The sequence below is a fragment of the Crocuta crocuta genome, unplaced genomic scaffold (genome assembly GCF_008692635.1).
Source record: "Crocuta crocuta isolate KB4526 unplaced genomic scaffold, BGI_CrCroc_1.0 scaffold414, whole genome shotgun sequence".
NCBI lineage: Eukaryota > Metazoa > Chordata > Mammalia > Carnivora > Hyaenidae > Crocuta > Crocuta crocuta.
Genome location: NW_027530852.1, coordinates 607,385 through 620,037, shown reverse-complemented (window position 1 = coordinate 620,037; position 12,653 = coordinate 607,385). Strand labels below are relative to the sequence as shown.

The following is a 12,653-nucleotide window of genomic DNA, read 5'->3' as shown; positions in this document are numbered from 1 at the left end:
CAGGTGGGTGGTGTTCAATAAATCTCTTACAATACAGGTGGTAACTATGTTCTGTGCTTTGTAAATATGTATATTCTTTGGTTTGTAATATTCAGCTTACTCCTGCGTAACTGCCCTTATGACTTTTCTTTAAAACTGACATTTTCTTGGGGTGCCTGGGTGGCTCAGTCGGTTAAGCATCTGACTTTGGCTCAGGTCATGATCTCACAGGTCATGAGTTTGAGCCCCGCATCAGGCTCTGTGCTTACAGCTCAGAGCCTGGAGCCTGCTTCAGATTCTGTGTCTCCCTCTCTCTCTCTGCCCGTCCCCGACTCATGCACACACACACACACACACACACACACACACTCACTCTCTCTCTCTCTCAAAAATGAATAAATGTTAAAAAAAATTTAAGAAAATAACTTACATTTTCTCAAATACTTCATTTGTAGAGTAAGTACTACAGGAAAAAATTCTAAAACACACAATAAGTTAGTGAACAAAAACAAAAATTAAAAAAATGGAAAACCTGACATCAACTAGATGATCAGGAATTGAAAGAAATATTGAAATCTCCAACAATGGCCATAATGGGGATAATAAGGTGTAATCTACAAAGCTCTGGGTGGGACAGAAATATCCTGCTGTTTTCAAAACAGTATGGTTGGGGTGAAAATTTTAAGTACCTATTTTATTTTTTAAAGTTTATTTATTTATTTTGAGAGAGCAAGTAAGAAGAGGGGAGGGGCAGATAGAGAGTCCCAAGGAGACTCAGTGCTGTCAGTGCAGAGCCCTACATGGGGCTTGATCTCATGAATTGTGAGATTATGACCTGAGCCAAGAGTCGGACGTTTAACTGAACAGGCCACCCAGGAGCCCCCCTAAAAACATATCTGAAAATGTAGGCTTAGAAACTTAGGCTGAGAGAGTGATGAGGAGGAACAGCTCAGTAAAGTTTACAGAGTAAGAGGGATTTCTCATCATTTAGGACTAAACACAGAGCTACAGGAAATCCATGTGCTGAATTAATTCAATTTGAAAAGGGTCTAATTTGTAAGAACACTACTAAGAAGAATGCTCTTAGGGTGATTCCATTTTTATTAATACTTATAAGTATGTAATTTCATTATGATGCCGATGGGCCAGAGAAATATGCCTTACTTAGCAAATTCACTCTCTCCAAATTCTTGTGTAGCCCCAACATTCCATGGTCACTTGTTTTACTGGATATCATGCCATTTCTTTCTCTCTTTTTTTTTTAAACACTTTTTTTTTTCTATACCCCCATTTAAATCTACCTGATTTTACTCTGTCTTCTGCAATGGGTAACTTAGTAATCCACCAGAGGAAAAATGGTCATGGCTATTACTTCAGAGCATGTATTTTAAAATTTCTCTTAAAATCTTTTAACGTACATCCCTAAAAATTATGAAGGAGAACATGCATGTATCATGCATGTCATGGAGGATCTGAGGACACCAAAAGAATACATGGGTCAAAGGAAGATTGTGTTCACTGTTTTTCAGGGTCCACTTTAATTATCTTCATCCTTCTTCCTCATCACAATCTTTTTTAAAGTTTTTTATTTTTTATTGAAATTTTTTTCAATGTTTATTTATTTTCAAGAGAGAGAAACAGAGTGCGAGCAGGGGTGGGACAGAGAGAGAGGGAAACACAGAAACTGAAGCAGGCTCCAGGCTCCGAGCTGTCAGCACAGAGCCCTTCTTGGGACTTGAAGCCACGAACCATGAGATCATGACCTGAGCCGAAGTTGGAGGCTTAGGTGACTGAGCCACCCAGACGGTCCTCAATCTTTTTTAAAAAATGTTTTATTTATCTGTGAGAGAGCACAAGCAGGAGGGGCAGAGAGAGGGATAGAGAGGATCCAAAGCAGGCTCTGTACTGACAGCACAGAGCCTGATGTGGGGCTTGAACCAACAAACTGTGAGATCATGACCTAACCCAAAGTCAGACACTCAACCAAGTGAGCCACCCAGGCATCCCTTCCTCGTCACAATCTTGATTCTCCTTCTTTATGCTCTTTTCGAGGAAGCAACCGATTTGCCTATCAAAGAATTCACTCACTTGTGTATTTAAAATTAAGTAAAACAACTCCCAAAGACAAAGCATGTTAGTGGAAAAAAATGTAAACAAAGCAGAAAAGGAAAACAGCCTCTAGTATTTGCCAACTGAAGTAATTTGGGATCAAAGACCATTCACAAAGTGACAGGAACCATATTTCAAACCTTCATCAACTGTAATGCAATTCTTTGGCACAGTTATGTGCCATGAATCATGTATGGAAATCATGCACGTACATAATTCTCAATTATTAATCCTGTTCCTTTCCAAGTGTGTTGTTATCAGTCACTTTTTAGAAGAGAAATTTTATCATCTGATGTGACTCAACCAGAGCCAACACATTAACTTTTTAACCCTCAAATCAGGATATATAAAAAACATGAATCAACTTATTCAAAATTAGGTCAGCAGAATTGCTAAATTCATCGCTCATTTCTTTACTTCTAAAACAGGCAGTCAAATTTCCTGGGGATATACTAACAATCGATGATTCAAGGAAAGACTAATTTTCATATATGCATATGGTTGAAGACAGCATATATGGAAATATTTGTGTTTTGTACATAATTTGATGTCCATAAAGGCATTAAGAAATAAAGAAGATATACTTTCAGTCTGTGTTAGTCTTTTATGTATTAGAACTATACAAATAGCACCCATGTCTCATACGGACAGGGGAAGGAATAGTGCTGAGTCTTGACTAAAGTCAAACATGACAAGCAATCTACAATCCTCCCATTACTGGGGTAAATGCCTGCACGAGAACAGTATTTTTTTCACTGTTCTAACATCTAGTTGCCCTTTCTCCTGGTTGAGTTGCTAGTTTCTCGCCAAGTCAAACGGGAAAAAGCACAACATTCGTGTTGCAGCAATCCTGTTACTTCATTTTTCCCTGGTGCTATAAATTATTACAAACACAAACACTGTACAGAATGAAATCCTCAAGGCCTGCCATTCTGAATACCAGCATCAATTGCCTGTGGTTACTCAAAGATAAATGCTAGGGAAGGAGCAAATCCAGATGGAATCCTTTTAATCTTGGGGACAAGACTTGAATATTTGGAAAGGTCAGCACGGAGGAGCAGAATCTCACTGTAGTTAGTCTAGGTTCCGAGGCAGAAATCCACTAAGTGAACAGCAGATAAAGTCCCCACTCATCCCCTGTCCTTTGTCGAGCTGCCCTCTTATAACTGAAGAACTGAAGGGTATTGAGAGTAATCCCTAGTCATAGGCAAGTGCAACGTCGCCCAAGGGCAGGCCCATGGACAATGAAGGTTTCAAGCACTGTGGTGCTCCCCCACCCTACGTTTGTGTTTTCTTTGAGAATACTATTTTTGGTCCCGAACAAGGACAGTACAGTCTTGTGCTGAGTGAGTAAAAAATAATTGACTTCATTTTCTTTAACTTTCCTTAGAGGAAATTCAAATAGATGAGATGAAAGCTCCTGTAATTATTTTTAAGGCTGTTGCACATGATTTTTCCAAGATAATGAAAAACATTAAGTCAAAAGAAAAAAAGGACCAATCAATCCAAAATATCTGGATTCCAAATATTCCGAAAACTCCAGTGAAAACTACTCAACAGAAAAACCACTAACAATTCTCATCCTGGTATATGCCATATGTGCACAGTTAATAGAAAAACAAAAACATGAGTGAATTTTTTGGAATTACGGCACTTTAAGCACTTTATCTTATGTTTTCTTCCTTTTCTAAGTTTTTTAACTACTAGCATATTTCTTATACGTTCAGAAAAAATACATACACTTAAGGACGCAGAGGCTCCCTGACCTCAAGCACGAATCATTTTTTAAATACTGCTTATGGAATGTTTACATTTAAGGATGCCCTGTGATGTTACACTTACAGCGCAGAGGAAAAAATATTTAAGTATTGTTTACTGAGAGGTGGAATTCAATTTACACAAAAATAAAGAGGGCACTTCTGATGTTTGAATTCCCATCTTCATTTTCCTATTAGTAATATGCACAGACACCTGCAGTCACTCAGTCCCTTACCTGCCGTGATTATTTAACAGTATCCCCCAAGGCTTATCATGTCATTTTGTTTGACCTTCAGTTAACTAACTCCTGCTGATTTCTTTAGTGGTCTCCTAAGACAAGTTTCCCTTACTTATAGAGAGTCTAATGGAGACACTCTTGTAGGTCTTCTTTTTTACTATGTCTCCAAAATCCCATTAACAGAATCTCTATTGTAATACTCATCTAATTATAACATGCTCCTTGCTGAGCGCAGAGGGCAAGCATTCTAATAAAACTGTGTCCCATACTGAGAAGTGGAAAGAAATAACTGTCATTCTCACTTCGGCAGTAAATTTCAATAAATTAGAGTCTGCAGAATTTTAAATCCACTTGGCAAAGGTAAAGTGAAAGGGTGAACCCACCAGTGATCTGGGCATTAAGTAGGAACATCCTCTTTTGTTTTTAACTGGATTCTGGTTTACACGCCTTCACTCAACTGTCCAAGTGCTATTTTCAGAAGAAATCCTGGGACCCACTCCCTCTGTGGCTCCGCTCATTCAATTTTCTTCCTCTACTATTGTTTGTCCAAACTGTACTGTTTCTTCAATATTCCACACAAACAGTGCTGTACTTTCTGACTTCACATAGCCAAAAATGGTCTTATTCTCCCTCTCCTCTGAACATAAAGAATCCTGGCTGTGCTCACTGAAACGTGCAGGTCATTTCCCAACTTGCATGTATTTGTTTCTGTGTCCATCTGTGATACAATCTACAGAGATGTCCATCTGATCAAACAGGAAGATTCTATTTCCCAGGCTCCTCTCGACTTAAGCTTGGGAAAGTGAGTGAGTTCTAGCTAGTGGAGCTCAGGCCTGGTTCATAAAGTATCTTACATGATCCTACATGCTCTCTCTCACTCTTTTTGCTCATTGGACCACTGAATAAAAAGAATCCAATAAAGAATCTGAGGAGTCCCTTTAAGGTAGGGGAGCCCTAAGAGCCAAGGGCATGAATTTCTGGGTCACCATGTGGAAGGCTTCTTGATGAAAACCTATTTAAACTGTTAAGTAAACAGGAGGAGCACCTGGGTGGCTCAGTCAGTTAAACTTCTGACTTCAGCTCAGGTCATGATCTCACAGTTCATGAGTTCAAGCCTCATACAGGGATCGCTGCTGTCAGCCTGTCCGCGCAGAGCCCACTTGGGATCCTTTGTCCTCCTCTGTCTGCCTCTTCCCCACTTGTGCCGTCTCAAAAATAAAATAAACATTTAAAAAACTACATTAAAAATTAGTAAATAGGAAAACTTGATTATATTATCATAGATTTTTGGATTACTGCTGGTACCGTGGCTAGCACTAATGATCATAACTAATGTGACACGTATGTCCTCCTTTTAGGATTTCAACTAGAATTGATATACTGAAGTTTCCCGGGGCTATGTTTCTAGTGACCTTTCCCCTCAACACTGAATTTGTATTTCTTACTGCCTGTTCTACATCTTCCCAACGTGTGTACATCTCACCATGGATATTCCAACAGACCCTCAAATGTAGGGTTTACCAAAAAGAAACCAAGGTCATCAACTCAATTCGTTCCCTCGGGCTGCTATAATAAAGTACCATCAACTGATACTGAAATAATTGTGTCAGGAGTTCCATACTGAGAAGCAGGAGAGTGGATCCCAGAGAGTCCCAACCAGCCCCACCACTATTGCCACCAGCTCACCTGTCAAAGTGCACCCTGGTTACCATCACCACAAACATGAGCAGCAAGGCTACACACAGCAGCCGCGCCCCCCCCCTCCACCTCCCCCAGTGCCTCCCTTGCTGGTGACACCAAGCTGGGCACCAGGGAGCAGCAACTCCAGGGGTCTTACATCAGTGGCACCTGCCAGTGGGGACAAAAAGCTACTCATAAAGGTTTTCCAAACAGTAAAATGCTTCAATGTAAGAAACATATGGTTTCATCAACAAGCATGACACTGAAGAAGATATGTTTGTACACCAGACTCCGAAGCAACTTTACAGCACAGGACATGGAACAAGTGTGGACTCTGACGTTGCTCAAGGACAAAAGGGTGCCGAGACAGCAAATGTCACAGGCCGTGGTGGAGCTCCAGTGGAAAGCAGTAACTATACAGTATGCCTTAACTATTTTGGTTGCTAGCGTCTTCCACACAAATATAAGCAGAATTAGCAGAATAGTGAGAGCAGGAAAAAGTGCAAGGGGTCAGAGAGTGCTCCCTGAGGCCAAGTCCAACAGCATAACCCTACTGCAGGCCATGGTTCCCAACTTGTTCCATGTGAAGACTCTAGGAACAGTGGCCACCATTTTCCAACCCTTCTGTGCAGGGAGAAGGGATGGATGGTGCTGACAACCAGGACACAGGAGATGAGGACAGGCCAGTGAGACACATCATGTATGGGAGTGACAGGCCACGATTCTGCTGGGGTCCTCCTCGCCAAAGACAGTCTAGAGAAGGCCGCGACGAAGAAGGTAAGGGAAATCATGGAGTCACAAGGTCAATAGTCACCTCAACATTGGTACGTACCACTGCAACTTCAATTACCACATAGATGCCCAGAAATCCCTAAACAAGAAGACGGCAAGTAGACAAAACCAGCCAATCCTCATGCAGCTCCTAAGGCTGAGAAGTTGGGAAGTGACTAAATGCGGGCTTACTACCTCTACCATCAAACGGTTTAATGATCCAACCAGAAGGAATGAGTATGAAATTCCAACAATAAGAAATAAATGGAAGATTAGAGCTGAAACCCTTAAATGCTTATGCTTATCCTTTGCCCAATGACCCTACAACTGGAACTATTTGCATTATCTATGAAGCATGGGTTTGTTGTTTTTTTGTTTTTGTTTTTTACCCAAAGATGTCCTCTATATGAACAACAAATGTGCTTTTATTTCTTCTGAAATCTAGTTTTTCTCAATACATGTTTTTAAACTGTTTCATATATGGTCAAGTTGAGATTATAAGACCTCTTTTTAAATCTGTAATACAACCTTACAACTTGCTTTTTTCAAAAAAGTCAACATATGGCCAGCACCTATTAATAAAAATCTTTTTTTTTTAATTTTTAAAATGTTTTATTTATTTCTGAAAGAGAGACACAGCGTGATCAGGGGAGGGTCAGAGAGAAAGAGGGCGACACAGAATCAGAAGCAGGCTCCAGGCTCTGAGCTAGTCGTCAGCAAAGAGCCCGACGCGGGACTTGAACCCACGAACCATGAGATCATGACCTGAGGTGAAGTCGGACACTCAACTGACTGAGCCACCCAGGCGCCCCCAAGTACCTATTAATAAAAGTCTTAAACAAAGAAAGAATAGAGAAGAAAAAAGAATAGAAAAAAAGGAAAAAAGGAAATAAAAAAATGAAGGTATCAGCAGGGCCATGTTCCCACTGAAACTTATAGGGGAGAGTCCTTCCTTCCTCTTCCTCTTCCTATATGGTGGTAAATATTAACACTTGGCATTTCTTGGCTTGTAAATGTACCATTCCAATCTCCACTTCTATTGTCACATAGCATTCTCCCTATGTATCTCTGTCTTCACATGGTGTTTTTCTGTTTTTATAAGGATACCAATCAGACTGGATTAGGACTCATCCTAACGATAGCCTCTTCACCGCATTACATCTGCAAAGATTCTATTTCCAAATAAGGTCATTTTCATAGGCTGGGGTAGGGTGTTAGGACATCAATACGTGGTCACAACTCAACTCAGAGCATTCAACCCACAATTCAGCCTTGTCAGGTGGTACTAGAGCTTGAAAGTCATTCAACATTTACAGCTCCCTTATCTTTCTTCTGTATTTCTTATCAAGACAGTATAGGATTTCTCCCTTGAACTTCCTTTCTTTCATGTTCTATCACTGGGGCAGATTTACTCCTTATTCCCCTTTTCTTGATACAAACTGCAGAATCAAATTCATCAAGTAACAATCCTATTCAAAAATGTTACTGGCTGCAATTGTATGTCCCACCAACAGCTCCCTAGGAGACTCTTTGCACTGCAGTGGGCATGCTTTAGGTTTTCTTTTTCCTCACTTGAAGCACCTGTGGTGGAGAGAACTTCAGAGTATCTGACATGATAAGTAAACAGTAAATATATAGTTAAAGGAGTGAACTATAGGGATGCTTGCGTGGCTCAGTCAGTTAAGTGCCAACTCTTGATCTCAACTCAGGTTTTGATCTCAGGGTCATGTGTTCAAGCCCCATGTTGGGCTCCTTGCTGGGCATAAATCCTAGTTAAAACAAGAATAATGATAAAAATAGAGGAGTGAACTACAGATTCCCCAAAGAGACTGCAGATTTGAAGTAACAATAGTGTTTGCATAAATTTTCAGTGTTTGCAAAGAATTCTGATATATGTAGTCTTGAGATTCACAGCCAGTCTGTGAGATAAACTAACAGTATCTCAAAATTTCTTATTAAGAAATTGTTATTGAGAAATCTAATTGCCTGTTTTAAGAAATTTCAGGTAATGTTTAGCACAGATTTCCTATCAAAATACTTTTATTACAGATTTCACGCCTTTTATCATAGCAAACGTTCCTAAGATGACAAGGGGCATAAATCTGACGATCTATGAGCTGAAGTTTTATCANTGGCCCAAGGAGTCTGACATTTAGGAGCATAATTGGTGAAGAGTAGTAAGAAGAGAGCAAGGGAGGAAAATAATAGAAAAAGATAGTAAATATTAATGCATTACTGAAGTATCATATAAAAATTTGTCTTCACCAGATGTCACCGTAAGAGCTGGGCAAAACCATAATCAATTAATAAAGCAATAAACCATGAAATAACATGACCATGGTATACTGACATCAAGGCTTGGAAGAAAGTACAGAGTAAAGATAATGTCTACGAAATGTTATGCTTTATAAAAACAATGTGTGGTCAGCATTATTCACCCATGTAAGTAAGAATAATTAATATCATAATGTTGATAGGAAAATAAAGAGACCTTGATGAAAATCTAGACTGAACTCGAGGTATTCTATTAGCATGATCAACTACTGATGGGTATTGGCAAAAATAGTTTACTTTTCTTAGATTTTTGTTTTGTTTTTAATAAGCTACCTCTAAATCATAAAAATTCTAGATTTCTGTAAGTTTTAGATATTATGACTATACACAGAAAATTAAACAAAATGTTTATTATTTAAAATCCTTACAGAATAAAAGGATTTTCCTTGACACACTTTTTTTTTTAAGTGATTTATTTATTTATTTATTTCTAGGAGAGAGAGAGANGTTACTTATTTTCTGGATAGATTTTTAAAAAATTTTAAGTATGTTTATATATTTTTGAGAGAGAGAGAGAATGAGTAAGCAGGGAAGGGACAGAGAGAGAGGGGGACAATCTGAAATAGGCTCCACGGTGTTGGTGCAAAGCCTAGCATGGGGCTTGAATCCCCAAACTGTGAGATCATAACCGGAGCCAAAGTTGGATGCTCAAATGATTAAGCTACCAAGCATCCCATGGATAGACTTCACAGCATGTTAAGTGCTGAGAGTTGGCCCCTAACTGCAGAAGACTGAGGAATTAATGGGAAGAATAGATTTCTGTTTTCAAAAATCTGGTCTTTAAGGGAAAATTATATATGGTGGCAAAGGTTCAAAAATAAATTTCCTTTTCTAGGGATATTTGAGTTTATTATAGTTATGGAAAGTGACTTTGCTAAGAGAATAACTAACAGCACAAAATAAGGAGGATTCCAGAGGGTGTGAGTCTTGTATGAAGCCATCACAAAGAGGCAGCCAGGTATTTGGTGGACCAAATGGATACTAAAAATAGATGTTCCCTTGTAGAAGGCTAGGAATGGTCTCTCTTACCTGCCATTGGTCATTGATTTCAATCAAGACCCATTTCATTTCTTAAGGCTTGGGTGGCTCCTGATTTTTCTTGAAATATTTGTCTGTTTAAGACTTACATCATTGATCTCATGTCTTTAAAAGGGAATCACTGTTACCAATTCATATGATGAGTATTCTATTTTTAGTTCTACTGTGACAATACTTTTTCAGCAATACAGCTATCAGCCTTTGAAAATATTGAATCAGACTGACCTCTTTACTCAATGAAAAAATGAAGACCTTGAAATAATAGAGTGGCAAAGAATGTGGGCTCTTCAATCAAATAGACAGCATGTCNTACTAGGTATGGATCATGAAAGTATTAACTAAATGTCAACTTCATAATCAGTAACTGTAATTTGAAACTCAAATGGCTGTTGTAATATTAAATATTAGCATGGAAAGTGGCACTCAAAAACAAATATACTGTACCTATGATTTTTTATTATTAATTTATAATTCTTTATTAGCTGTTATACATGATTGTATATCATATAGATCAAAAAGGGATGATTTTGTTCTTTTTTTATAGTTTATTTAGAGAGAGAGGACATGAGCAAGGGAGGGGCAGAGAGACAGGGAGAGAGAGAATCCCAAGCAGGCTCTGCATTGCCAGCGTGGAGCCAAACATGGGGCTCAAACCCTCGAACCCGGAGATCGTGACCTAAGCTGAAACCAAGAGTTGGACACTTAACCAAATGAGCTACCCAGGTGGCCCAATTTTGTTCTTCTTTGTGTGTTTGATTTTGTTTATACAGAAGCAGAAGTATTTTTAAAGTTTTAGATAAGTATTGAAATTGTACTATGATGATATGCCCAGAAATACAATGTAATAGCAACAACAAAAATTTAATTTGTATTCACATATTACGTGTTCTTAGAGCTTTATAAAAAAGGCTCTGTAAGTGAAATTAGTCTTTTCACAATTATTTGGTCTCAGGGTACATAATTTGTGGCATGACTGTTACTTCAGGTAAAAGTCAAAGAAAAATGCCTAAACCAACCAAAGAGGAAACAAGAGATAACCTATTTAAAATACTTTTGATTTCCCATCTACATGTAGGAAAGAGTAGTTCCTTAATACCTGACAAATTTTAAAAACTGGGTCAGAAATAAAGGCTGCAAAAATCTCAAAAGATTCAGATGGTATCTCCAAGGTGCTGATTAAAACCTGAATAAAACATTTTCCCAAGAATTAATGTTCTAATATAGAAAACACAAAATGATTTGTATTTCCAGACCTTTTATACATTAGTCCGGAGGCATGTCATTTTTTTTATTTATCCTTTTTTCCTCCCTTTCTCTAGACAATAAAAAATCTACAACCGGACTCTTTAATTAAAACCAGAGAGTGGATGTTTAAATCAAGGTAGAATTTGAAGAGCAGAACAATTGCTTAGCAAAAGCATGTAAGAGTATTGTTATGGAGACAAGTCTTGATGAAGGCAAAATTATTTTCCAAGTCATGATTCTCAGCAACTATCACATAAATAAATTAGCTGAATTTTAAAAATTAATCACAAGTAAAAGCAGCAGCCAAAAGAAGCATGACGGGGATATATGCTAATCTATGCACCATGATTTTTTCCTATAAGTGAAAATTTAAATGAATTGTAAAAGCCAATGAAGCAGCAGAAAGATGGGTGACTATAAATCCCAGCCAATGTCCTAGATATGTCATTCTCCACGAAAGGCAAGCTTTCTGATGTTGCATTTTCCATTAGCAAATGGGGCAGCAGAACACCAGTGTATGTGCCTTCCTGACTCATCTGCATGTCACCATTTAGAACTCTCCGCTGCCCTGTGGCATTGCGGCACTCACCTCCCAAATGAGGAATATGCAGCAGTAATAATTTTTTGATAACACCCTAGTAATTACATGACCCTTGAAGGGCTTCTTTTCAAAATTCAAAACTCACCTTCCCTCCCTTGAGTGTGAATCTAATCTCATTCTTGGCTTCGAACCTGGTTATTACCTTTCCTTTTCTTGACAGATTTGGTGGGTGATGGTAGAATGAGTCAGAGAGAAAGGTCAAAAAGGAAGAAGTTGGAACCAAGAAATGTGCTACAAGTAGCCTCAAGAAAAAGAATTAAAAAGGTGCTTACCTCTTGGAAAGATAACAGTCATTGAAGAGGGACTCTACTCAGTGACTTAATTTTTACTCCAAATGAAAAACTGTAGCTATTAAAGGAATTATATTAAGAACAGAAAAAAAAACAAAAAACCTAACACTGGATTATGTATACGAACCTATGTGTATTTAAGGCTCAAGTCTGATAGCTTCTGAACTTTCAAGGAGCATTTGTTTATCTGTATGGAAATCCCCTTGGAGTTTGTATTAGAAATAGAGAATTTTATCTACAGCAAATTGTATTAAAGCAAACGCAACAAGCCATATACAGTCCTGACTGACTGCTATACACATTATGTTAAGGAAAGCAGTGATTCAGATTCTGTGGTTTTCGTCAAACTTTCCCATGTATCATGAGAATCCCCAGATTAAAGCATGCTGTCTTAAAAATGTTGACTGTCAGTACATGAATTAGAGTGTTTACCTACATAAGTCAATGAACGGGTGATTCTCAACCAAGCTCTCAATAATCTTAGGTGCTTGGTTGGTATATCTTAATACTTCATTGTTAATCATTGAACTTTCTTAGAAAGGGAAGCATGGACAATGGCCCTTCCTCTGTTATAGATTTCACTATCACTTAACTCCCCTCCCTTCCCTTT

At 38.4% G+C, this 12,653-nt stretch overlaps 1 pseudogene; it reads left to right on the top strand.

The window, feature by feature from the left end:
• LOC144235853 (B box-binding protein-like) overlaps nucleotides 1–6,574 on the top strand; it is a 34,590-nt pseudogene extending 28,016 nt beyond the window's left edge.
• The last annotated feature ends 6,079 nt before the right edge of the window (nucleotides 6,575–12,653 follow it).